This window comes from Canis lupus, chromosome 18, assembly GCF_048164855.1.
Source record: "Canis lupus baileyi chromosome 18, mCanLup2.hap1, whole genome shotgun sequence".
In the NCBI taxonomy this organism is placed as follows: domain Eukaryota; kingdom Metazoa; phylum Chordata; class Mammalia; order Carnivora; family Canidae; genus Canis; species Canis lupus.
Genome location: NC_132855.1, coordinates 19,373,635 through 19,400,944, shown reverse-complemented (window position 1 = coordinate 19,400,944; position 27,310 = coordinate 19,373,635). Strand labels below are relative to the sequence as shown.

At 40.6% G+C, this 27,310-nt stretch overlaps 1 protein-coding gene and 1 long non-coding RNA gene across 13 annotated transcripts in view; one reads left to right on the top strand and one right to left on the bottom strand.

Moving 5' to 3' along the window:
- The window catches only part of CREB5 (cAMP responsive element binding protein 5), a 494,733-nt gene that overhangs the window by 255,590 nt on the left and 211,833 nt on the right, over positions 1-27,310 (top strand). The window lies entirely within an intron of this gene.
- Positions 6,346-25,959, bottom strand: LOC140608783 (uncharacterized). Its single transcript, XR_012010765.1, has 4 exons — positions 25,814-25,959; positions 12,496-12,564; positions 11,399-11,505; positions 6,346-8,773 (listed from the first exon to the last, which is right to left on the bottom strand). It is a non-coding gene; the product is annotated as an uncharacterized lncRNA (long non-coding RNA).

Here is a 27,310-nt window from a genome sequence, read left to right as displayed (position 1 = left end):
GTGATTTCCTCCCTGTGAGGAGGATGGTGAATATTTCATAGAAAATTAGCTGTGATACTAACCATGGGCTTGCGGCTTCACCAAAGAAGACTTTGATTTATCCAGAGATTCCAATTTATAGTCACAGTAGAGTGGGGGTGGGAGGGCACTCATCTAGAACCCTGACTTTCTCTCCTTTCTTTGTTCCTCTTTCCCTCTCTCTTTTTTTTTTTCCTATCTCCCCTAGAAAGAAAGGAGAAATACATCACATTATTCATGTCTGCCATTTGACCATGGCTCTGGCTAAAAGTCTAGAATTGGAGAAAGTTGAAAACTTTTAACTAAAAGAAAAATGAGAGGGGGGGGTGTCAATTACTAGAAATGTCCCAATCCACCCTCATTGTGTGGATAGATGCTATTTATTTAATTTAACTCTGAAGTCAGGCACTTTGCAGGAAACTAGAGGAGTGAGTTTGTCCAGATCTCTTTTGGCAAATATGTGTGTGTCTGTGTTTGTGTGTGAGAAAGAAAGAGAAAGAGACAGAGGGAGGGACAGAGGTGGAGAGGGAGAGACGGAGAGAGGAAGAGAGAAAGAGAGACAGAGAGAGATTTTTATAAAAAAGGTGTGTGAAACTTTGGCTGCCCCACTGAAGCCACAGACAACCAACCTTATATTGGGTCCACCCCGTTCCATAATTATTACTGCCATTAGGAATAATTATTATTTGCTTCATTGAGTTGGCAGTTTGGAGCCTGCCTGAGACAGAGGCTTTTCACAGGAGCTGTAGCACACAAAGGACCAAGCAATCACCCACAAGTGCTTCAACATGTTTGGACGACGTCCTTCTCCTGGTTCACTTCATTGGGTTTCGTACACATTGAGCTTAAAATTGAATGAAAAGTTCATCAAATACAAACCCAGCATGAATGAACGCCAGCACTCAGAAAGCTTTTTTTTTTTTTTTTGATGAAGCATTCTTGGTTTTTCTGTGTTCCTTTAATTAAAAATAGAAAAATAAATAATAAGTTGAGTCTTCAGTTAGAGGCTGGTTTTGAAATGGTATGAGAGAGAGAAAATGTAGAAGAACAGAGGAGCACCCAGTGGAAAAGCAGCTGCTTATTTTAGGGGGCAGTGTCTTTACAATCTTACCTTCGTATTTTTCCTGACTTATTTTTACTCCTTGCACACAAACTCTGCAGATTCCAGACTCTGTGTTGTTTCCTTTTCCCTTTGCCATATCATTCTGAAACACGTGTGCCATGGGCATCCTGCATGCCCTCCCTAGGGACTGCAGGTAGACTGTGGCCAGGGAGTTTGAACGAGTAGAACGTTCTCAGCAGAACTTGTGCCTGGCAGAAGTCTCACCAAGTCATTAAAGTAAGAAGAGCATGACAAGATGGGCTTCCAGACATTATTTTTCCCATAAGACTTCATCGGTTTCTTGCCAACGTCTGTACCAGTCACAGGCCTCCGGGCGCTTAAAGAGAACAGTACACACCCTCAAGTGTGGGGTATCTGTCCCTTCCCCTGAACTTCTTCCTTGTATCATGGCAGCTTTTGTAGCAAAAGCTACTGATCCAGACCCCTCAAGAGCCTCCTATCTGCTGAGTCAGATGAAAAAAAAGTCCCCAACAGCTTTCGTGTGACCCGCCAGACCTGACACAACTGAGTGAATGTAAGCTTTGTTTCTACTGATGCCCACACAGTCTGTCCTCCATCCCAAAGCCAACCAAGATTCCTAGGTGGGGTCAGGGAAGACCAGGGCGACCTCACTGGGCATGAAGGAGATGCCACGTCTGTGTAATAAATAATGCTCAGTAGGTCAGGGGAGGAAGCAAGTGGGTACACACCTTCTCCCAGATGTTGTGCCCAAATAGGGTGAGTAACAGGAATTCCCTCCTCTGTTCTAGGCATTGAAAAGTGACTCCTTTTATAACACATCATTAAATGGGTTCCTTGGGTGAACGCCCCTGTGTGAATAAGAAGCAAGCGAAAGTTTCACTGTAGTGATTTCTGGGGATTTGTGATCCTGGACATTATAGGTAGGAAAACTGTTTGGAGGGAAAATATTACAAAGGAGCATTCCTGTCTGGGTTTGCATAAAAAATGACAAAACAGTACTGTAAAGAGAAAGATATCCCAACACTTTTCTTCATAGGAGTAAAGTTTGTCTTCGGGTAAGATTTCCTGCTAGGGTAGAATTTCTGCCTTTTCATCTGCTGTTTGTTTTAGGGACTTTGGGGTGAGAAGGAGCAGGGAAATGGTCTTCATTGGCATGGATTTTCCTAACTGTGGAATCATGATTTGTTCGTTTTCAGTGGTAACCTTCACAAGGAACCCCGTCCTTACAAAGCTGTGTGGAGTGTATTGTTCCTGTCAATCCTTAGTAAAAAGTCCCATTGTCATTCAGTGATTCTGTTGTACCAAGTCTTACCATAGGAACTGCTTATTTTAAGGGTATTTTGAGAGAAAGCATTTGATCCCTCAAGTTTTAATACTGGACTTCTCTGGAAAGGTGGTTTTTATAGTGATGGGTCTGATGTATCCTCAATTGGACACCATCTCTCCATTCATTGACTTAATTTTAGGTCCTTTTCTATGTCAAGCAATGAAAAGAGCTTACAGGTTTTGTTAATAGTTCCAGAATGGGGCATGTGATGAGTTTTCAGGGAGCTTCCAAACAGAGCTAGGCACTGTGGGAAACTACAATCACATTCAAGGGAGAAGACATCACAGTCTGGCATGTGACGACACCAGGGAAATAATTGTTTTCTCAGCTGCACAGAGATTTTTCCTGAAAAAACAAAACAAAGAAACACAACTGACTGCCTATTATGAAAGATGGCCAGGTAGACCCCAGTGTATTATAATATGATGCCTACATGCACATCATAAAGGTGAGTTATTAGAATATAGGCAGCTAGGATCCACTACATGGAGCTGTGCAGAGTCTGCTCAAGGGTTAGGGAGGTAGATATTGGCCAGGTGGGCAGGCATCTTACCTCCCAGGTACCCCTTTACCCAGAGCAGCTCCACATTTTTTCACTTAGTTGAATTTCTCCCTAGTCACTTCTTTGAATAAAGATTTCTGTAGAAAGAAAAAAGTTTGAGCAATCCAGAATTAGGAGCTTCTTTTCTCTCTATGTACTAGGGGAGAAAAAGTGAATTTGGGGATATGTGTATGTAGGTACCATGTTGAAGACCAACTTCCTGGAGAAGAAGTGATACCATCACCATCATGGAAGGGAGATGGGTTTAGGGAAAGCAGCCATGGTTTCCAGAGTGATGGGGGCAAAGTAAAATATGAAAGAACTTCCAATGACTGGTTGGGAAGGAAGAAAACTGTCTGAAGGAAAACATAAAACCTTCATGGGAATTTGTCCATTTTAATCTCTCAGGAAAAGGTAGGACAAAAACAACGACAAAGGAAGTTGTATTGTTTCAGTTCACTGTTGCAGCCGGATACATTAACACTTAGGATCGCAAGGTCTGAGGTGCTAAGACCCAGTGCCGGGCAGAGGCAGCCATCATGGCCCGAGGGCACCAGATGCCTGGGCTTCACCCTCCACTTTCCATCTGCAGACCTTCTCTCTTTCACCATTGCAGTTGAACTTTCCAGGATTTCAATATTTTTTTTTTCTCTCTTCACAACTTCACCTTTCCCACAGTCCGCCTGAACTCTGCCTCTTGGCATCCCTAGGACAATCCCTGACTACTTCCCCCTTACGGGCTCTGTAGGTCCTGTATCCTAGGCAAGACTCAAGTGATTTCTATCTTTAGCTACCACATGTGTCCCCCAAAAGATTGGCTGAAGTCTGAACTACCACCCCCCGTCCCTCTGAATGTGACCTTATTTGGAAATAGGATCTTTGCAGATGTCATCACGTTAAGATGAGGTCATGTTGCGATTAGGGTAGGTCCTAAACCCAGTGACTGGTGCTCTTAGGAGAAGGTCATGTGAAGGCACAGGAAAGGAGCCATGTGACAGCAGAGGTAGAGTTTGGAGTGATATGGGTGCAAGCCAGGGAAAGGCAAGGTTTGCCAACAACACCCAGAAACTAGGAGAGAACCATGGAACAGATTCTTCTTCTGAGCTTCCTGAAGGAACCAACCTTGCTGACACCTCAATTTCAGACTTTTATCCTCCAGAACTCTGAGGGAATACATTTCTGATGTTTTCAAATCACCCAGTCTGTGGTAATTTGTTACAACAGCTCTAGGAACGAATACATGTGTCTTCATGTAATGGTGGACCTATTTGCTTTGCCAACAGATTGTGGTAAAAAACAAAGCTAAACAAAAACCCCTCTATCACTTTATTCTCCTTTTATTCAGCTGCATCAGATGGGCAGATAAAAACATTAAGAGAAAAAAATGACGAGAATAAAAATAATACCACTCTAGGGAACAGGTGTCTTAGAGTTGAGACCTATTTGGTAAGATAACCCCCATTCTCCATGGGGAGAATTCTCCCCATTCTCCATTCTCTACAAAAAGGGAAGGAAGAAGTTTGCTAAATCAAACTGAACCACCAATAATATTTTCTGATGAAAGATGTCATTAGAGATTCATTTCTCTCGGGCTGCAAACATACACAGCCATAAAAATCCACTTTGAGGTGAATGGGGAAGAGTGGGGTTCTTCTCTATGCTTACTCTGCTCAGTGGTATCTGCTGGATTCTGAAGGATGTACTTTTTGCCTATTGAGCTATGTCTTCCCCCATAATTTACAATGAATGGAAGATCTGAATTGCATATAGGCGTGGGGGCTTTTAAACTCAGTCTTCCAGAAGTTTTTGGTAGCGGGTGACGTTCTCTGAACATCGAAGGCAAGGGTACCAGCAACTGGCCTGAGGAAGGGTGATGGGTTTTGTTTGCACGCGTGTGTGTCTCTCTCTGTCTGTGTCTTCAGACTAATTCCTTTTAGCCCCTCAGCCCGCAGACTGGTGCTCATTTTCATGACTGATCAGGGTTTTAGCTGCTGTTTTCCTAATACATGTTTTTGAAAAAGGAAGTAGCTTATGTGGCAGCACTGTTCTTTTGATCTGTTCGCCTGTCTTAATTCTTTTTGAAGCATCCTTCTGCCTCCCTCTCTGGCTCTGAGTGATTTAAAGGAAAAATCCTGGAGTTTATATGCTCCAAGAAACCTAATGCTCCGAGAAATCCAATAAAGCCCACCGCCAGAATTGTGTTGGGGGCTGAGGGGGTAGGAGATGACCACCCAGAGCGAGAGCCCGAGTGGGAGAGTGTTAAAAGCAAGAAGACATATACCTGTGTGAGGCTGCCGTTGAGTAGGGGACTGCAACCTGTAAAAGTGGGGCTAGACTAACACTTTGAATGTTAAAATATTCCATGTTTTCCATCAGGGAAGTCTGTTCACCCCTCAGTATAATAGATACAAAGTGCTCTTCTTGACCACCCACCCCCACCCCTGCCCTTAGAAGCTTTTGGTTTGAATTCTCACCTCTTAGGAACTTTGTGTTTTTGGATCCTGAGTGATTCAGGGTTTTCTTTTTCCTAATGGTCTCATCAAATCATGATGCCACCTTGATTTCTTTAGTGTTTTTAATAAACCAGAAAACCAAAGCAATCCCCCCGGCCAAACCACTGAGTTGATGTGAAGTGACACCTCCCAAAGCTCATGCTGTTTGCGGTCTTCGTCCTTATTGGTTAGAACTGTGGTTGGGCACTTTCCAAACACATGTTTCTCTGAGTCCTGATGAAAGCCCCATAGGTGAGCGTGGTGGCTGCTATGGCAGGCAGAGAAGGGGAGGAAGCAGAGTTCCCCCAGAGCAGCTCAGAAGAACTCTGGGAGGGATCCAGGATGTTCTCACAATTTTCGTAGAATAATAGCCGCAAAGAAACTTCCTGCAGTTCAGCCCTGTTAAAGGCAACAGGGTAATTGTCCCTGCCAGCCCTCTGACAACCCCCACTCCTCCCCAGCTGAGATCTAACACTGAACCCTTCATGTGGCTTATTCTGTCCTCTGGTAGCTTTATCAGTTTCATGAGAAGTAGAGAACAACAAGGGTGAAGAAGGAGGGTTAGGATAATTGAATTGCCTTCACCAGCAAGCATGATAAAGAGAAGTAGGGAGTCATCATGAATCTCAGGCTTTGAAATGATTTTTTAAAAAATCCAATTTAAATACAAAATAAGTTTTAATTTCCTAAGTCTTCTAAAAAGTGGTCTGTAGGAATGCCTGGGTGGCTCAGTGGTTGAGCTTCTGCCTTTGGCTCAGGGCGTGATCCCGGGGTCGTGGGATTGAGCCCGCATCAGGCTCCTCTCAGGGAGCTGCTTCTCCCTCTGTCTGTGTCTCTGCCTCTCCCTGTGTCTCTCATGAATAAATAAGTAAAACTGTCTTTTTTTTTTTTTTTAAAGTAGCTTGTAAGCAAGCTTCAGTAATAATCACATTCTGGCTGGTAGCCACAAGTGGGAAAGAATGGGACACCCCAGCTGGCCGCAGGGCGTGTTTGTCCATCCCACAAAACTCCCTTCTGGTTTGGCATCACTTTCCCCACCTGGCAACTGCCTGGCTCAGAAGAGCTTCCATCTAGAGTGCTTGGCAACACCCCCACCAGGCATTCCTGATGGTGAAACACCAGACCTGAAGTGGACAGAGTGGTTCAACCGTTGCATTGGCAGTGAGCCTCTTGCCACGTGAGCAACGCTGTGATAACAAGATCAGCTCAAATGTTACTGTAAAAGGTGGACTGTTAGAGTCATAGGTTTCTAAATATTCTGTTATTTATCTATAGTTGGCTTTATTCCCCCCAAAAAAAGGGATTTGAGGAGACTCGCAGAAAATACAACAAATTTAAAAACACAAAAATCTATGGAAGAAAGGAAAGCAGTGTGAGAGAATTCTTAATGAGACTGAACGAGATGGTTTGTCACTGATGCCCTTTGTCGTGATGGCTGCCATCTGTTAAGTAACATTAGCGTCTGTGGTCTGTCTGTACAGAGTGCTACTTGCACGAGTCACAGACTTTGAAGGGAGAGTTGAAGCTTGCTTCGTCCCTTCATAGTGGATTTTTCAGGTATATGGTCAGCCTCACCTAACCGTCCCTGCTGTGCGTCATCAGCGTACTGTTTTGGACCATGTGTTAATGAGCACTGAAAGAGCAGGCCAAAGGGAGCAGGATTCTTTGGGAGTTAAAAAAAAATCAGTTTTATAAAACTAAGCAGGCCATTGTGGAGGTGGATTGGGATGGGGGTTGGAGGGGAGGGCAGACTCATATTAAAATCCTGATATAAAGTTCTAAGTGACGAATAAGAGGCTTAAATACATAAAGAGCGAGGCTAAATTTGGACCAATTTCCTGTGAAATCTCTTGTGTAATATTTTCAATTTGTGCTTGTTTAATGTGGTTTATTTTCCTAAGGTTCACGGTATAGGTTTTAAATTCAGCCTTGACTACACACATGTGTCGAGAGGTTATAAAACGAGAGCCAGCTCAGACCAGTCTCCAACTGGATACCCTTTGGTGGAAAACATTACCTTGCTTTTCAGTACCTACAATTTCTTCACAGGCACCGTGTTCGTCTTTTCCCCATCCAGCTCCCCAGCTAGTTTTCCGTCACCTGGTTTCACCAGCATGTGTCTGGTTCCATTAGTTAGTGTAACTAAGGATGCTATAGGGCCCCTTCTATCCAGATCAGAACTCCAGGGCTGTATAGGGCAGGCCTCCCGACCCTTCTGTGAAATCCCAAATTCTTGACACCAAAGGATAATCCTGCCTTTCTGATAAAAATAGAGAAACCACCTTCGGCTCTCCAGAGGGCTCTGATTTGCAGTACAGAATTCGGGTTTTGACTTCTAATGTCCTAGATTATACCTTCTCTAGGATGGGATCATTACCTCTGGAGCGGTAATATTTCTGGTGACTTGAATATAGTACATAGGACCCGTAGTGGGAAGTCAGACCTTAATTAAAACTAGATGGGATCTCTGTTGTTCATGGTACTTACTATATCAGACCTTGTATGATAACTCCCTGCTGTGGATCTATTTCTCTAGGCTTCAAGTCGTTAAGACAAAGATCGTGGTTCATTCATTCGTGTATCTCCTACAACACCTAGCACTTTACATAATACATAGGGCTATATGGGTGAAAGTGTGCTTACCCTTGTGGGTATAGAAGAATTGTGAAGAGGCATCATGTATATGCAGAGTTCCCTCATTTGAACAGTAAGAGATTGATAGGAAAGATAATGAGATGCATGTTTTTATCTTTGGGTCTCCTGGGTGGCTCAGTGTCCGACTCGTGGTTTTGGCTCAGGTCCTGATCTCAGGGTGGTGGGATTCAGCCCCGCATGGGGCTCTGTGTTCCTCAGGGAACCTGCTTAAGATTCTCTCTCTCCTCCCTCTGCTCCCTGCCCCACCCCCACCCTGTTTGCACATGCACACTCTCACTCTAAGATAAATAAATAAATAAATAAATAAATAAATAAATAAATAAATAAGTGTTTTTATCCTCTTTACTACCATTCAAGCAAAGTATTTCCATTCATCCAGCCACTTTTTTTCATTCAGCAAACATTGATCAAGAACCTACTTTTTCTGAGGATGTGTAAACCATCCAAGTCTAGGTTGCAGAACCAAGAAGGACTATTTACCGTTCCAGCTCTCATTTCCAACTGCCTGTGTGGCCATGTGCAGTGATGTTGAAATCCTGCATCTTCTCCTTGCCTCTGCTGTGTAGTTGTTTCCTCTTGGCGTGAGAGTCTTTCTCGAGATTGTAGGTCTGGGCTTGAGGTTGTCAAGGAGCCATTCTCCAAGCTGGTTGGTTTCCCTGGAAGGGGCATGTGATTATTGGCTTGTGCTGACCCTCTGACCCCAGATATGTAGTCTGTCTCTTCTCACCTGCCTGCCCAGTTTCTAAAACTCAAGGGTGGTGTCAGGAAACCAGTAGCACAGAAATGTGAGCCTCACCCTGTGGTCACCTTACCACCTGACATTCCGTTGCGAACGTTTTCAAATATGAGAAGCTTAAAAAATTACTATCTAGATTTTACTATTCTACTTCACTGTACATGCCTTATCATATATTTATACAGTTATCTGTCCCTCCATTCATATATCAATCCATCTTATATTTTGAAGTATTTCTCTTTTTTTAAGGTTTTATTTATTTATTCATGAAAGACACACAGAGACAGGCAGAGACATGGGCAGAGGGAGAAGCAGGCTTCCTGCAGGAAGCCCAATGTGGGACTCAATTCTAGGACCCTGGGATCTGCCGAGCTGAAGGCAGATGCTTAATGGCTGAGCCACCTAGGTGCCCCCCAAAGTGAATATTTTGTATGATCAATGAACTTCTGAGGAAATACTGAACCATGTGCTTCTCCCCCCGCCACCCCCCACTGTTTTAATGGAAAAGAGCACTCTCCTCCACTGAGAAGTCTACTTTTACCTCAGACAGAATAATCACTGAATTTTCCTCACACTATTCCTATCCTGTGTCCCCGGAGCCATGCCTTAGTAAGGGAAGAGCCATGACCAAAGGATATCATGTTTCCTCTACATGGTTCCCAGGGTTTCCTTTGAAACTTGAAGTCACAAGGTGGTTTATTTTTGGCTTAGGCTCCATACCATCCCTTCAAGCATACCATCCCTTCAGGAGTCTTCTTGGCTTCTCCCCTCCATTGCTTTCACGTGCTTAGATCAGCCACATGTTTGCCTGATTTTTCTTTCTCCTTTCCTCCCAAGCCTCACTGTTCATGGTGGCTTGTGTGGTACCCTGCTTGTAATAGTCAGAAAACATTTGTAGACTTGCTGAAGTCATGTGATTATTTCTTGGAAACCTACATAGGGGAAGTTCAGCTCTTCCTGGGAACTAAACGACAGTTACTTCTTGCTTCCTCTTGCTTTCAGAAATGATAAGGGGAAAAGTTAGAAGCTGTGGAAGCTCTTCCAGAAGGTGGACAGGGTCCAAGGAAGACTAGCCACAAAATACCATCAAAAGGGACCAAAAGAGGGACCATATGAGCCTAAAGCCCTCTTCTGCTGAATCAGAAAAGGACAGACATGAGGCATAATTGATTGTGGGGTGGAGGGAAGAGAGGAAGGTGGCAACTCTGACATGTCATTAATACTGTATTAGCAATTTCCCAGCCGTTTGTGCTCTGGGGACATGCGTGTTCTGTGTGTGCCAGACACTAGCTAGGTCAGCACTATCGAAGAAGCCCTGAGACAGTATGCTGCCATCTCCACTGAGCTGAGTTCAGATGGTCACAAGTGGGATGGAGTGTGGGATTGCGTGGGCAGCACTGGTTCTGAAACTAGAGTTGGAGCAATTCGGATCCCTCAGCCCCTTCAGCTTAGTCTTATCAGATCAGGCCATCACGGAGCAGATAGACAGGTAAGTCTCGGGGACCTCTGAACCCAATTAAAGTTATACCACAAAGAAATCAAACTCATGTGGTTTGCATTTCAGAAAGCTACATTTGGTGGGCTGTTCCTGTTTTAATTCGGTAACCTAATGCAGACCATGTGAACATTTGAAACGCTTTTAACAGTTAAACCAGCTCAAATAACACAAAACCAGAGCAGCAATAAAGAATGAATTAAAGCTGATTGCAACTGTGGCCAACATAATTTTTTTCTTGCAAAGAACTTGGAGGGGGGAATAGAATGCAGGACCAGTGGGGGCGAAGAGACCAGTACCCCCACTTTCAACTTTGAGTAAAGCACTGGGCACTTTGACTTCTTTTATTTCTTGAGTAAATGTTTGAAACAGATTAATTTAGAAGGTGTACTTAAATCTTGAAGGGATTTTGGATGAAGGAGCAAAGAGGGTTGACATCCTTTAGAACTGATAGCGTGGTCGTTAGTAGCTCTGTCTAAGACAGCTCAGTGGGCAAGGGCCTGGTGCTAAACCTACAGAGGTCAAGAGTTCATTCCTGCATGGGTCACTTAGCCTCATACTGAAGGAGATGGAGCAGCAAACCTGTTTGAGTACCATAGCCCATACTCCCCACATGTGTACAAAGGGTGACCCAGCAATGAGAAGCCCAGATAACAGTAGCATGTCCTGTGTACCAGGCACTGTTCAAGATGCACCCAGTGCCACATACCTAACCTAGTTGCTGAATCCCTCTGTGCCTCAGTTTTCTTATCCTTAAAATGGGCATACAGTTACAATCCCTACTTTATAGTTGAGGAGACTGAGGCACAGGGAAATTGAGTTACTTCCTCAAGATCACATAGGTAATAAAATGACAGGGGTAGTATTCACACCCGGGTAGTCTGATATGAACAAGATCAGCACAGCCATAGTCTACTGCTCTAGCAAGCTAAACATCCCAGAGACAAATCCAATTGCTGCTGATGAGAGCAAATGGCATGAGCCTCAACGTGAGCTCTTTGCTTCCCACCAAGAGAGGCTTGACCTCAGTGGTAACACATCCAGACTCACTACAGTGTGCAGTGTATGCTTCCCAATCATCGTTCCATTCGTGCTGGTCGAATTGCAATTTATACACTCATAGAAGATGCCTCCAGAAGAGTGATTGTGTGGTCCATCTGTGGATAGAGAAATTTCTGTGAATAAAATTTAAAAGCAATGGTGAATGTGCGTGGGATTTACTTCCATGTAATTCCAGGCACTTGATGGGAGAGCCCTGGAGAATGACAGATGCAGCTTGGTCCCAACCCTGTGATATGTGCCACAGGTAACAACTAACCGCCTGCCATTTCCCAGAATGTGCTGACTTTGTCAGAGATCCAAAGAAATAAGGGAGTAAGGACCCATTAATTTTGGATCCATTAGCGACAGAAAGCCTGCCAAGTAGGAGGGAGTAAAGCTACAGGAAGAAATTTTATTCGCAGCCACCTGAGAGGTTATCACCAGCAGCAGGGGAGCTGAGTAATCAAGGGTGGGTGAAGGGGCTCCGCTGAGCCCCTGAATGCAGGTTTCTTCCCAAGCAGTGGGAAGCCAGTTTGTGGATCACTTCTGCACGCAATGCCAAGTTCATCTGTCTGACTCTGGCAAACACTCCTCTCCAGGGTATGAGAAGTCTGCCACCTTTCTCCTTATACAGTGAAAACTGGTATCAGTGTTGGCCCCTTGAAACCCCAAACAATACTGAAAATTGTAAAGTATAAATAAAAAGGTAAAGTTTATCAGTGGTTTCTTTTTCTTAACCTCATAGATAAGGTCAAATGGTTAATTGAAGTATCTTAGACTAGGTAATTATTTTTACAGCCCTGTTCTGTTATTAGAGGGGAGAAGTGGATTCAGACACTCAGTGAATGTGATGCCTGTTTGACTTAAGGTAAGGGAAAATCTGGTTACCGCCCTCTACAACTCTGGTTACAAGGATTACAGCCCACTTAACTCTCTTTAAGGCCTGGATAAACATAGACTGCCTAGTCTCCAAAACATTCCTCAGGTTATTGGTCTAGTTACAATGAACTTTCTAGAAAATTTTTCAATGGGTTCTCCTGATTTCCCCAGGCCAACCCTGCCCTCTTTCTGTAGCATGCCTGCATGGCTTTTAACATGTCACTTACCCAGATAGATTGGATGCATCGTGTACCTGGAGCTCAATAGACAATAAGTAAAGAATTTTTGAAGAGTGCCTGGTGAATAGAACAAGACAGAATAAGAACGCTGATTAACATTAAGGATATAAATTCATTTTCTGTCTCATAAAATTTTTTTCATATCAGACTCTGTCTCAGCATCTACTTTCAGACAACCCAACCTGTCACAGGATCCATCATACATATGAGGCCCAGCTAACCAAATCCTTACATACAAAGAGTTTTCAATTAAGTCTTCCTCCTTACTCTGTTTCCTCTGCTAGAACTTAAAATTTCTGTTCAGCAGCTTCTACAAGCCACTCCAGTTGTATAAGGACACAACATTCTCTGAACTTCAGATGGTTCAAGGAACACGAATTGCCAAAGATCTCCTTACGCTCTACTTCAGCCCTTGAGCATCCTTCAATTTTTTTAAACTCATCATTCAATAAATATTTCTTGAGCACCTCCACCCTCCAACCCCCATCCGATGTCTATGCTCTCTATGAAAAAATAAGTTTTATATGTTATACGTATATATTTTCATATATATTTCGCATCTATAAAGCCACACAAGGTTTTATAGATGCAAATAAATGATACAAATATATTGTATATATTGATTTATTTCATTTTATGTGCCAGGCACCGTGCTGGCCTCTGTGACAAATAATGGAGAGAAAAATAAATCGACATGATCACAGAATACATAGTCCCATGAGAGGGTGATGAGCGTTAATGGAATATTTATACAAATACCTTAAAATTGTAACCCTTTAAAGTACAAAGGTCTGTTGTTATGGAAGCATCTAGTAGAGGAGCTTGACTTTGCTAGGATGATCAGGGAAAATTTTTCTGAAAGTGTTTGGAAGTTGGGGTTATCACCATCCCATAGTATAAGCTCATTCAAACTTTAAGGATGGTGTTGGAGAATGTCTATCTTTCTAAATGGATGAATGGCCAATCAGTGGTCTAATTTGAAATAAAGATTTAAATAGTTCAACATTTCTTTCTGCTTCCACCTCAAGTCCCATGGTGTACCCACTTTCTTTGGTGGGTTCTGCTTATGTCTCACACTTTATATAGCAAGCACCCAGCTGTGCAAAAATGATAAATCACTTTTAACTTTAGCCAAAGTCTGAACAAAAAGAAGCCTCCTCTTTCTACTTGTCAACCCTTCCCACCAACATGGTCTTAATTTCAAAGCTGGTGATGAAGATTGAACATGGAAAAAGGTCTGGCTTATGGCTCTTTCTTTTGGCAGCAGCAACCTTGGGAATAATTTAGAGATCACATTTCAGACCTATTTTGCACACCATCAAAGCAAAGGGGATAGGAACTGATGCTTTTGAAATTGGAGGGGCCAGGCCAGTTTTCATATTACTCTAGTTGAAGTTCTCTGGCGTCACAAGTTCAGCAGACGGATATCATACGCCTACTTCTGGTATGGTGTTCTGGGTTCCTTGGGAAATATGATCCTTGGCCTCACTTTCATCGTGCCTACCACAGCGTTTAGGCCAAGACCTCCTAAATCACAACGTCATGCAACCCCCTCAACCCAGTGGACCTAAGCATTGGGATTTCAACGACCCCTCCCAAAGGGGCCACCTTTCTAACTGGAGATTCTTCTCAGAGACGATATGGTATAATTTTTATGAGACTTTGAGGTGTGCAGCAGCTCCATGGAATATGATGAGTGAATATTCCCCTAAATCAAAGGATGAGTGAGTACTCCCCCAAATCGCTTTTATTAAATATTCGTGCAGCCAAGCCAATGGGAGCAAGATAAAGGTGATCACTTCAAAGTCAGAGATGCTCTGAATAAAGCAAACGGAAATTTTACTCTTTCCAAAGGGCAAAGAAGAGGAGCCAACCACCCTGAATATTTCAGCACTGAATTTCTTGAATTGCATATATTATAAGAAAAGTATGAACTGCCCTGCAACTTATTTCCATAACAGCACTCTGGGATCCAAAAGAAGTGAGTCACAGATGCTTAGAAGCATCTCAATTGCTCACTTTGAACAGTTCATATTAAATTATTGAAAGGAGGTGCACTTGAATTGTTTCTTCCCATATCCCTATCCAGCTAAAACAAGTTCCTTTGCCACATATGTAGTCTTTTGAATGGGTTAAGAACATGAATTTGCAATGGTGTGGACCGGGGTCTAAGCCCTGGCCTGGCCAAATAACTACTATGTGACCTTGACATGCTCACCTTCTCCATGCCTCAGTTACATCATCCCTAACATGTGGATAATAGCAATCAATTCACATAGCTGTCATCAGAAATAAATGAGATAATGCCTATGTAAAGTATTTAACATTATGTCCATTATAAGGACTCAAGAGCCTTCACTATTATTATTATTGCTACTGTTAATAGCATGTGATGGTGATTTTCAGTAAAAAGGATCCCAGTTTTGCCTAATAACTAATAAGTCTCAGAGCCAAGATAGCACCCAATGATGCTGATCCCTGCACACTCACTGGTGAAGTTTGCACTGGGACCAAGGCCATGATTAAGTATGAAACCTGAAATGCATGATGTTCTAGCCTAAATTCAAGAATGTGGCTAATGGATAGTTGAACCTTCTTGAGTCAAAGTCGGAAATTACTGGATCCATTATCTCCTTGGCAGGATAAGCAGTGCAGCTCTTTTCCTTTCCCAATTACAAAAATGCATGTTGAAGCAACAATCCTGATACCAAGGGTTGGATGAGTATGAGTTGCATGAGGTCTTCCATTTGACCCTCTGTTATTGCTTTCTGATGAAGTGTAGACATTAGGCCACCAGGAATAGGCATTCTCTCAGGAGCAATACAAGAGAAGAGCACACCTCTTTGCAAATGGAAAGCTGATCTCTTGGTCCTGCTTACTCTATCACAATAGTTTTTCAGATGTCCACTGGGGACTCTGAATGATATGTCATTTCCAGTTCATTCTCTACCAATAAAATGTGATAACAATACCCTTAGGAGTTTTTAGAGAGACTTGATGCCAGATCAGGAAAGATAAAGAGTGGACCTGGAGGATCTGGCCTATATGCAAGTCATATTCATGCAAATAATTTTTGGAAAAATCTAACTTGGATTTTGGATGTTTCTTTTAATTTGATGTCTGACCAGATTGATGGGGAGTGAATAGCCTATTCTTAGTCCCATTTGAGGACTATATCAACTACCTCAACTCTGGAGACACCTCAGCCCCCTGACTTTGATGAACCACAGCTTAGCTGAGTCTTTCTGGCTCTGCTTAGGGAGGATTCCCAGCCTGGGTGGGAGCAAGGATGGACTACAAGGCATGGGAGAGCAAAACAGCAAGGAGAAAAAATATGCCTCATCAGACTCTCTTCCACTGGAGGGAAAGTAGACAATATTTGTTCATTAATTTGAATTCTAAGAAGGTGGGAAAATGAACTTAGAATTATATTTCTTTGTCAAACTGATGTTGACTTCCCTCTGAAGGAAAAGGCAGGACAGAGAGCTTGAACTAAGATTTATTTATTTATGAACTTGCACTTTATGAGTCATGTCATTTAAGAGAAGATACATAAAAAGAATAGGTAATCATTCTGAGGTTTAGCAGAACCTTTTGTGTGTGGCAAAATGTTTTTAAAGCTACCCTTGGGAAAAAAAAATAAAGCTACCCTTGAGTCATCATGGGATAGTTGGCCCATGAATTATTTCTGTGGTCATTAGACTTAATTGAAGAATTATCACAACTTCTCATGATGCATTTGGTCACTCCTTGTCTCAAGTTAATTAGCACTGGTGAATCCATTAAACTGGTGTAATATCACTCACTCCTAACACAGAACTAGCATCTGTGCATCTTGTGGACCAAACTCTCTCACCAACCCACTGTCCATCATGACCTTATCTGAATACTGCTCCCTCTGTAGAGTTAGCCATTCCATGCAGTGACCTGAGAGTGTTAAGAGGAGCAACCTAGGTATAATTGGTGAGTTTTTCCTGCAGAGTTTAAGGGGATATTGGAGCACCTGGATGGTTCAGTCAATTGAGTGTCTGACTTTTGATTTTGGCTCAGGTCATGATCTTGGCTTTGGCCAAACCACATTTTGAGCTCTGTGCTGAGCGTGGAGCCTACTTGAGATTCTCTCTCTCTTTCTTTGCCTCTCCCTGCTCCGCCCCCCCGCCCCCTGCAAAATAATAATAAATAAAAAATAAAGGGGGTCTTGGTGTGAAGTAGGGCAGGATTATTTTTATGCTCTATGGTATATTTTAATGGAAAGACATGTCTTCATTTTTTTAAAGTGAGGGATATTTCACATTATTATTATTAGTAGTAGTATCTTAAGTGACTTAGAAAAGTCAAATAAGACTCATAGTTTTGCTGACCCAGTATGATCTGATACACAATGTCAATATTCCTCTTCTTTTGTGGACTGACAGATTTCAATGAAAATTTTCTGTATGGAAAAGATGCTTGCTTTCATACAGTAAATTACATGAGATTAGAAACATTCCCTTTTCTTCAAACTGTGTTGGCAATTTGATCTGTAGGAGGTGATTGAAGCTCCTGCTTTGAACTAAATTACTACAGCTTAAGTCTGTCTCTTAAAGTTTCCATTTTAAGTTTATTTGAAGTATATACAGGAAAGATGAGAGAGAAGGAGAGTGATTGAAACAAATATCCTGTATCATCTCACATTTTATTTGGAATGTCCTTCCTCAAATACTGCTAATTATCAAAGATGTGAAAATAAGCTCATAAATACATATTCTTGGGTTTTATGCTTACCTATTAATTAAAAACTCAACTGGTGAGGATGTCTAGAAGTATTAAAGTAATTTGATAAGATGATATTTGCAAGCATCTTGGTCTGATGTTAAGATGAGACTGTAATTTGGGGAGAGGGGGGATGTATTTGGAAGGTCTTTTATGGATTCTTCATCTATCCAAAGTAGATACCCCATTGCACAGCATGGCCTCTATAAAGATGAGTCCCTAAGTATATACTGAAATATGATGTCCATAGCTCTGCACTATTGCAAATTAGTAAGGTTCTAAAATCTGTTTTTGTCTTAGGCATGAAGAACTTTGATTCTTAAAGTTCCAGGACAGGCCCAGTTTTTCTGTATTGTTTTAGTGAGAACTTCTTTCTTTGATCAGCATACTGTCCTTGTAAGGCAACAGACACATCATGAATACTGAGTCAATGCTCAGATGTAGGAATAGTTCCACAATGATCTTTAAGATACCTATCATTTGGGGACACCTGAGTGGCTCAGTTGGTTAAGCATCTGCCTTGCCTTCAGATGGGGATCCCGGAGTTCTAGGATCAAGCCCTGTATTGGGCTCCCTATTCACTGAGGAACCTGCTTCTCCCCCCTGCCCCTCACCCTGCTCATGCTCCCTCTCACTATCTCATTCTCTCTCTCAAATAAATAAAATCTTAAAAAATAAAACATATCATCTGCCCTTTTGTGATATGACCTGCCTCTATAGAAATGCCATCTACAATTTAATTTCTGCTTCTTGTGAAGTTCACAGAGAAACAATAATTGAGTTATTAAAAGGGACCATGCCATGTTATGAGGGTGGGGACTGAGGTGTTTGTGACAAGGAGCTTGTCTATAGGAGCGGGGAGTTTGGTGAAGGGTACAGGTCACCCTTGTATTATAGTGATGCCTGCCTCCTCCTTCCTTTCTGCCTCCCGCCAGCTCTATATCTCACCCTTTATATCCTCTGTGTCCCTAGACCTGCCTTGGATCCTCTCCTCCTTGCCACTCACTTCTTCAGTTGCCTAATGTGCCTTGGTAGTTTGGAAAGAAAATGCTATTTGAATCCAGGTGTTGCTGAATAGGAAGTAGAGAAGCAGTGCAAAACTACCTTGACATATCCTTGGTGTGCCCAGCCAAGCACCCATTGGAAGACTTAACACTGATCAGAGCAGCTGTGTGAAGATGAGACAGGGGGCCTCATCAGCGGTTTAATAGAGGCAAAGTTTTTTTTAGCATATTTTCCTGAGAATCCCTTTGTAATAAAACTCACTTTTGCAGGCAAATGCCCATGTTTGTTTGATGTAATTATATGAGAACCAAGCATGATAGGGAGGGGATGGAGAGAAGTTACTAGCTAATACATGTTTGTGTGAGAGAAAAATTTTTGCAGGCTAGACAATCTTTCAAGGCTTTTTGTTTGTTTCAAGATTTGGTGTGAGGCAAAGGCAAACTTTTCATATTTATATCTTATTACACATGAAAGGTAAAATGTGAAAAAATAGTACCATTAGCACTGTTCACATTGTATGAAAGAAAGCCAAAAGTGTGAGGGACAGGCATGGGAGCTATCAAAAAATATTTTCAACACATATCTTAGGGTCTTTAAATATGTGTCTCCTCTAGAGTAGTTATGGGACTCAGTAACACACAAATAAATAGTTCAACCCAAATTAACATGTTTCAGCTAAGAGTTTTAACAGCTTCTTTGCCTTCACACACACCCCACCCCCTGCTGGCTAGAGTTTCTGTAAAGGGTGATTTCCACCAACACAAGCTTCACATTCTTTCCTCTTCCTCTGTCTACTTTTTTCTTGGATGTATCCAATCCAAAATGAGGGAACTAAGGAACCAAAGGAAGAGAACAGATAAAATATCCAAGACTGGATTATCTCCCTTCAAATAATCACCATGTTGGTCTTCATCTTGGAGGATCCTTAAAACCTTCTTTCATCTCTCTGTATTTGGGAGGAGAGGAGGTGATGCTTGGATCTATGTAGTAAACTTTAATAGATGCTTTCTTTTTTAGTGTATGGGGGGTATGCTATAGGACTTGTTCTAGAGATGTAGAAGATAACAATAAGAAAAGAAAAACCATGAGAATAGGAGCAATATGAAACAAAAATGGGAGGAATGGTTGAAAGCAAGAAAGAGCATTTGACAAACTGGACCAACAGGGATGCACTCTTCAAAAGTGGCAAAGTAGTGGAGCACCATGTTGGAGGTAAATGTGGTAGAACCAATCCCCTTGGGTTTGAATCCATCATTTGGTAAATATAAGACTGGGAGAAAGGTGCGTAAATCCCTCCCACACACCCATGTTTCTTTATCTGTGAAATGGAAATTATGATAGAAGCAGTTTGAAAGGATATTTGTAAAGAATAGAGGAGTTAGTCCACAGGCATTGGACATGCAGCACTTGCTCATATGCATGATATCTTAAGGGCTTAAAATGACAGAAAAAAGGAAGACAACTCTACACTCAGAACTGCTAGTTCCAGTGGAAATATTTCAGTGCATAAAATGGCTGACAAGTTAAGCAAGGCAGATCAAAAGTGCAGATCTCAGTGCTCCTGGAGATTGTTAGTTCAGTTCATCTATCTGGAAAAAACAAACAACTATTTCTTCAAATTCTGGACTCTATGAAGATCATGGAAGCATAACTATAGTTAAATGACCAAATAAAAGTCCAGGATAAAAAGTTGTTTGGGGAGAAAGTCTTTGATAGAGGTGTTTTTAGTCTTTCTTGTTTTGTTTTAAATCCAATAGAAGTATTGTGTATATGGATGCATGTAATAGAATTACAACAATATATTGAGAACTTCATATGGTCACCAAAAGGTAAAAGCCATACATGAATGCATAATATTCTTGTATAATCAGAGATAGATTTGTGCATAGATTATGGTATGACATATTTTCCTTCATTAAAGATGAGTTGTTTCTAGTATAAAGAAACTAATTTGGTTTGTGTCAGAACTCACAAATTTAGGCTGTTGTAAAATAAAGATATGTTTCCAAATGTCCTTCAGCAGGTGAAGAGTTAACCAAACTGTGGTACATCCATACCATGGGATATTAGTCAATAATAAAAAGCAATTAGCTATTAACACACACGATAACTTGGATAGACTTCAGAAGTATAGTTAATGAAAAAAGCTAACCTCAAAATATTCCATACTGTGTGATTCCATTAATATCACATTGTTGAAATGACACACTTATAAAGATGGAGGGCCAATTAGTGGTCGCTAGGAGTTAGGGTTGGTGAAAGGGCTGGAGGTGGCTATAACAGGGTATCATGAATAATCCTTATAGTAATAGAACACCTCTGTATCTTGATCATAGTGGCAGCTACACATGTTAGATTTCATGGAGCTAAACACCCACACACATATACATACATTCACACACACAATAAGTGCATGTAAAACTGATGAAATAAATTCTGTGGATTGTACTACTGTCAATTTCCTGGTTTTGATATTGTACTATAATTATGCAAGATGTTACTGTTGGAAGAAATTGGGTAAAGATAGGAATGAGCCTCTCTGTACATTTCGCTTTCTGTGAATCTGTAATTATTTCAAAATAAAAAGTTCAAAAATCAAAGGTATATTTATTTCTAATTTGATTATCACTTTGTTGATTTCCACAATACTACCATGACAAGATAAGGTAATTCTGTTGCAGGCACCTAAGATAATCACTTAAAAGACCGACTGACTGACAGCTCTTTGAATATGAACATCTTAGTGGTCTGTAACTGCGTACTACTCCAAAATTCATAAATTCACTATTTTCCCTTGCTACTAGATGAAGAGTCAGTGACAGAAACCTTTATGTGTAATTAGGCAGAGTCTAAAAAACATGCAGAATAATTTTTCCACGGCCTTTGAGAACTTGGCCAATATGACCCAGTATGTTTTCTTTTGATCACAGCCTATCTGTTGGAGGCCTTTTGATCACATTTAAAGAGGCATTGGGCAGTCCCTCATCTGAGTCCTTGTTCCATGTAGTACCAGCTCCCTTATCACTATTCCTGTAAGCTTCCTATCTCAACCAGATGACAGAACAGGGAGGAGATGCATTTGGTGTGCAGTAGACTGCTAAGAACTTGGGCTCTCCAACCAGGTGGAAGTTGTCTCAAAGAAGGTCTTTGTTGGCAGTGGCCGCTAATGAGCAATGACTGCAGTCTGAATGTGTGTGACATCCTGGTGTGGGAGTTTGTATTTAGCTTGTAGATCTTCCAAGGAGTGTGATGTTTTTGAGGAATAATAGTTGATTTGTCTAGGGCCCTTTCTGCCCATATTTTGGATTTGGATTTTGGATTTCTTTTTTTCCATTCTGGTTCAAAACCTGGTAAGCTTACTGAACATGTGATTTATGCCCCTATCTTTTAGTTAGTTGGTTAGTCTGTTAGTTAGCTGGTAAGTTACAGCCAGATGTGCTTTTAGTTTAGAAAAGAGAGGCTGGAAGATTTTGCTGTGGATTTAGGGGTCTTTAGGTAATTTGTAAATGTGTTCACAGAGGTCTAACCATTGTTGATATAAGGAGGAATGTGTCCTCAGGAGATCTGCTGCCGAGAGCTGGATTGTTTCACAAGTTTAAGGGCAGTGCTTACGTCAGAATGCATGTAGCGTACATTTATAGAGAGGTGTGCATAAAAGGGTGCTAATCCTCTGCATTTGTGTGACATTTAAAAAGTTTTGAAACCATTTCATGTGAATCTTTTTGTTATCTAAACCCAGGTAGGGCAGGTATGACACTCGCTGCCTACTTTTTTTTTTTTTTTTTTTGACCAATGCAGAACAAAAGGCTTGGAAGGGTCATGACTAATTCAAGGGCCCCAACTCAGAAAGTGAGGAATCAAGGACTAGTTATAATTTTTTTTATTTTTGTGCTCTTTTCACCAGAACCTCCTGCCTTTGCACACATCTCGATACCAAAGAAATATGATAAATTCTGTTTCTTCTTTTTATTGGCTTTAAATATTTGAAAGAATCTGTGTTTATGGTGAGATCTGGGTTTATTTTCTTCCATCAGATGCTTACGTGGCTGAGAGACTGGACTTGAGAAATATCAATGAAGAGATCATTTTTATGGCCATTGATCTTTTGAATATATGGTTCCCTATAGAACTAGGTACTAGAGGGCAAGACTGCCTACTAAGTAGTGCTTGATACCAAGTTACCATTCAGAAAAATTAAAACTTTCTTTTAAATATTCATTCTGTGTTAGTGGTTTGATTAACCTACTCCTTGGCTCTTTCATTGGTCAGATAATCTGTCCAATTAAGGAACTATTGCTCTGTCTAGGTCATGAATTTGACAGATACTTTTACACTAAATGATAAATAACAAATATCAAATGAGTAAATAAATAATAAAGTAAAATAGGAAGATAATAAAAGTCATGAGTATAGCCCTCTCTGCAGTTCTTCTCAAGATATATCATGTTGGTTGTTTTTTTAAGTTTTGTGCCTTAGTTTTTTTCATCTATTACAACACCATTGATTAAAATAATCCTATCACTGGGATTTAAGTTATTTTGTTTGAAGTGGAGGGGTTCTTAATGACAAACATGTAATTGTAATATTACAAACATATGTAATTGTAATATCAATATGTAAATTGATTTATTACTTGCATTATGCCCCAGGACCCTGGAAGAATTAATATATTCTCTTCCAATCATTATGTGGGAGCAGCTTGAGGGAACACAGAACCCAAGAGCTGATGTTTATATACAGAGTTAGGACACAGAAAAATGTATGCCTTTTCTCAAAAGAAAAAAAAAAGTTGAGTCACACAGGAAGGTCTTGAAGGATATCAGGAGGAAGACTAGCCTAATAATTTTGATAATTTGGATTCTTCTAATGCTGGGATGGTTTATATAGAAGAGTATCAGGTCCAGAGAGAACTGGATATTATACACAACCCAAAATACCCTTGCATGGTCCTAATAAGGAAAAGGAATTATTCATGTTTGGTGTTAAGTGTTGGCAAATGAAAATTTCTAATTTGTAAACCCAGAAAAATTCTACTTTAGGAGAGAATATTGATTGATTCAGAAATAAGTAATCCATAATTGCTTTGTACTTTTGTATTTTGGCTAAATTCTTCTAGATACTGTAAGAAAACCCACCTCTACCTCTGGTTGCATCATCAAGCATTTATCTTGCATCTACTTGGTCAAAGATAAAATACTTCAAGGCATGTGTGGGAAAGAGCATCCAAAGGGTCTTCTTCTTTTTCTATTTTTGGCCATTATGCTTGGAATTCCCTTATTCTAAAAATATCTTTTTGGGGAATCCCAAACAATGTACTAAAATTAATACCCCAAAAGGAAATGAACTGGAATTGACCTTTGCTGCTTCCTGCTCCTTGTTTCCTGCTATTTTAGCGACTTTCTCAAAAGTGGCAACCGTCCATCTCTGGTCTTGTTATCGGAGTCAAAGCTGATTTCCTGACCATGAGACACAGGAGTGAGGGGCATAGGGCTTTGAGCAAAATGATGGGTTTGGCAAATGGAGATTAGAAATGCCAGACACAGAAGAATGCATTCAGTATGATTCTACTTCTATGAAATTCTAGAACAGGCAAGATACTCTGTAGAGAAAGAGAGCATGTCAGTTTCCTAGAGTAAACTGGTAGGAAAAGTGCAGGAGAGAACTTTTGTAGGGATAGAAATGTCATATCTTGATTGTGTTGGTGGTAACAAGTATAGATGCCTGCTGAAACTCAACAACTGTACACTTGAAATAAATGTTAAATAAATTTACATTTAATTAAAGTAAATCACTTTAATAAAAATTAAATTTGAAATAAATTTTTACAATGAAATGGATTTGATTATATATAATTTATATCTCAGTAAAGTTAGTTTTTTAAAAATTGTGATTAGAATGCAATTTGAAAAGCATTGCTACCAACTCCCTGCTTGTTCTTTAATTTTGTCTTTAGTTCAAAGGACTTGACAATATTTTGGGACAATATTTTGATAGCAATAACTACTTTTCATGTTTTATAAGGTTAAGATGTCCATGCAATACCACTGAAATATAATTTATCTCACAAAACAGGATTAAGTAGAAACTTAATTAGAGGTGTTTACATTTTATTCCTCAAGATATCCCTTGCCTGAGGGTAAAACAATTTTTTGACTTAAAAATATTATTTATATATTAATTTCATTGTTGTCTTGCTAAGGGTGAATAATTACCTCACAAACTATCCCCATGTCCTCTCATTCAAATTGTATACCTTTGTATGACCTTCCTGGAGGACACATTTAGTGTACCTGCTTGGGTTTTGTCTGAGAATAGCTACTCATCCTTGGAAAAGGGTTCTCAACAAGCAGTCTTGGCTCATATTCATTTGCCCCCGGCTTCTCCACTACAAAATGTTCCTAATCAGAACTGTTCTTTTTAAGCCTTTGCGAACTTTGTTAGATGGAGCGTGGCTTTTTACAGTCCATATGCTCATTTTTCTCTTCTGTCTTGAGAATATCATCCTATGTTACTCATATATGGTAGTAAGAAACAGTGATTTATTTTGTGACAAATTTAATGATCCTTTTGAAAAACTAGATTATGATTTCTCTAGCTAGACTTTAGAAGCAAATATAAAAGCAAATGTATAACTTTTCATAGCCTTGCAGATCCATTTTCTGATTATCTTGATGGACCCGTTTTAGGGATAGTCTAGCTAAATGACAACCCTTTGACTAGTATTTTAAATATCTGAGCTTCAAAAAGGTATATGCACCCTCATGTTCATTGTGACATTATTTACAATAGCCAAGGCATGGAAATGACATAAGTGTCCATCGATGGATGAATGGATAAAGATACACACACAGAGAGACATGCATAGTGGAATATTATTCAGCCATAACAAAGAAGGAAATCTTGTCATTTGTGACAAATGAATGAATCTCAAGGGCGAGTAAAATAAGTGAAATAAGCCAGACAGAGAAGGATAAATACCTTGTGTTCTCACATCAATGTAAAATCTGGAAAGAAAAACCAAACTCAGAGATACAGAGAACATACGTTCTCTTTATGGTGATTGCCGGAGGCAGGAGTAGCGGTTGGGGAGTAAGAGGACCAAAATAGATGAAAAGTGGTTAAAAGATACCCCCCAAAATTGTAGTTTGAGGATAAAACTAACCTAGACATGTAAAGTGTGGGGGCATAGGACTGAATGTAAGGGGAAATAGGAAAGAGGAAAGACCTTGTACAGGGTGTCCTTTGAGTGGGAGCAAAACAGTGTGTACCTACATGAACTGGAGGCATATGAGGCCTTCTAGGAACTTCCAGGGGAAGGAAAAATACCAGGAAGAGCTAATCCCTAGAAAGAGACTGGATTTACTTTTTGAGAAAATTAAACCCATTTCAATGGAAATCTTAAACTAGGTAAGATCTCCAAGTTTGAATGAAGTACACAACCCTGAGTTACTTGCAGGATGAAAGTCTGGAAGTCTGGTGCATCGAAAAGGAAGTGGCCTAATGCCTTTTTATTTGCAAAACCAGGAAATGGTAAAGACCACTGACTTACCCAAAAGAAGACCAGTGCCCATAGGTTTTTTTTTATGATGTGCATACTTGAAAAGGTATTCTCCTAACAAAAAAAAAAAAAAAAAAAAAATCCAGACTTGGGATTTGGCTTGCTTTTAGAGCTCACAGCAGTACAGTTAAACTGAATTTCTCTTCCTCCCTCTGGCTTCCTTTGTTTTTCTCCAGACTTTGCCCTTTGAAACAAACACTGAACAGCACAGGACATGGTATTTCCTGGGTAATGTCATTGGCTGTGAGCTTTGTTTATTAATCATGACATTAGGGCATTGAGAGATCTTATATGGCTTCCTCTTGTACCATACAGACTTCATACACATGTACACACACACACACACACACACAAAGTCCTTTTGCCCTGCATTTTGCTTTGTGTCTTTCCTCACTCTTTAAGACAAAGTGGGACAAGGACTGTTTTTTCCCCTTATGTATGTGTATGTGAGTCATAATTTTCTGTTTTTTTTCTCTTTTCTTTTGGTTGTGATTTTTTGATAGTGGTGAGGGGTAGAGGAGTATAGATAGAGAAGACTTCAGTGGTAAAGGCCAGAAAGATCCTTTTGACAATAACATAAATGTGATTTTTTATCTTATTTTTTAAAACAGAGGTTGGAGGGGGATATTAAGGGGGAAGTAGGGTATAATTGAAATCGCTAACTAGCCTATGGTCAGAGCCAGGCTAGAATTTAAGGATGCTGCTCTAAAACTTCATATTATAGCAATCCTAGCCTCACTGCTTTCCTGGCCTCTGCCTTTACTTCCTCCCCACAGCACAGCATATTGAACATGCTACAATCCTGGGTGTAAAGACTTATATCAGTGACCCCGAAACTATTTTAGAAAATCATATTTCATTGTCCAGTCCTTCAGAAGCCATTACTACTTTTCTTAAAACTAAGGCTCTGAAATTTCTCAGGGAATGGGGCAACTTGATGGTTTGACATGTGTTGATATATGAGTAATCCATAGGTCACTAAAGGTTAATGATAGGGACTGTTGGTTAGATGTAAGCTTAAGTATTGCCTGGTTCATATATGAGAAGAACAGGATCTCCACATTTCCTCTTAAATTAGCTTAATTTAAAAGGGGAGATTTTGTAATTTTTGGCATAAGTATTAATCGATAACAATAGTCATCACTGTTCATTCCTAATCTGTGACCTACTTGCACATCATGCTATACTTGTGGTTATAATAAGAAAGTCAGATAACTCCTCTTGGAGCTTACTATCTAAAGCAGGATGCCAGGGGATCCCTGGGTGGCTCAGCGGTTTGGCACCTGCCTTTGGCCCAGGCCCTGGAGTCCCGGGATCGAGTCCCGTGTTGGGCTCCCGGCATGGAGCCTGCTTTTCCCTCTGCCTGTGTCTCTGCCTCTCTCTCTCTCTATGTCTATCATAAATCAATCAATCAATCAATCAATCAATCTTAAAAAAATAAAGCAGGATTTCAGAGGTATGACTTTACATAGCTTTGCACATCCATTT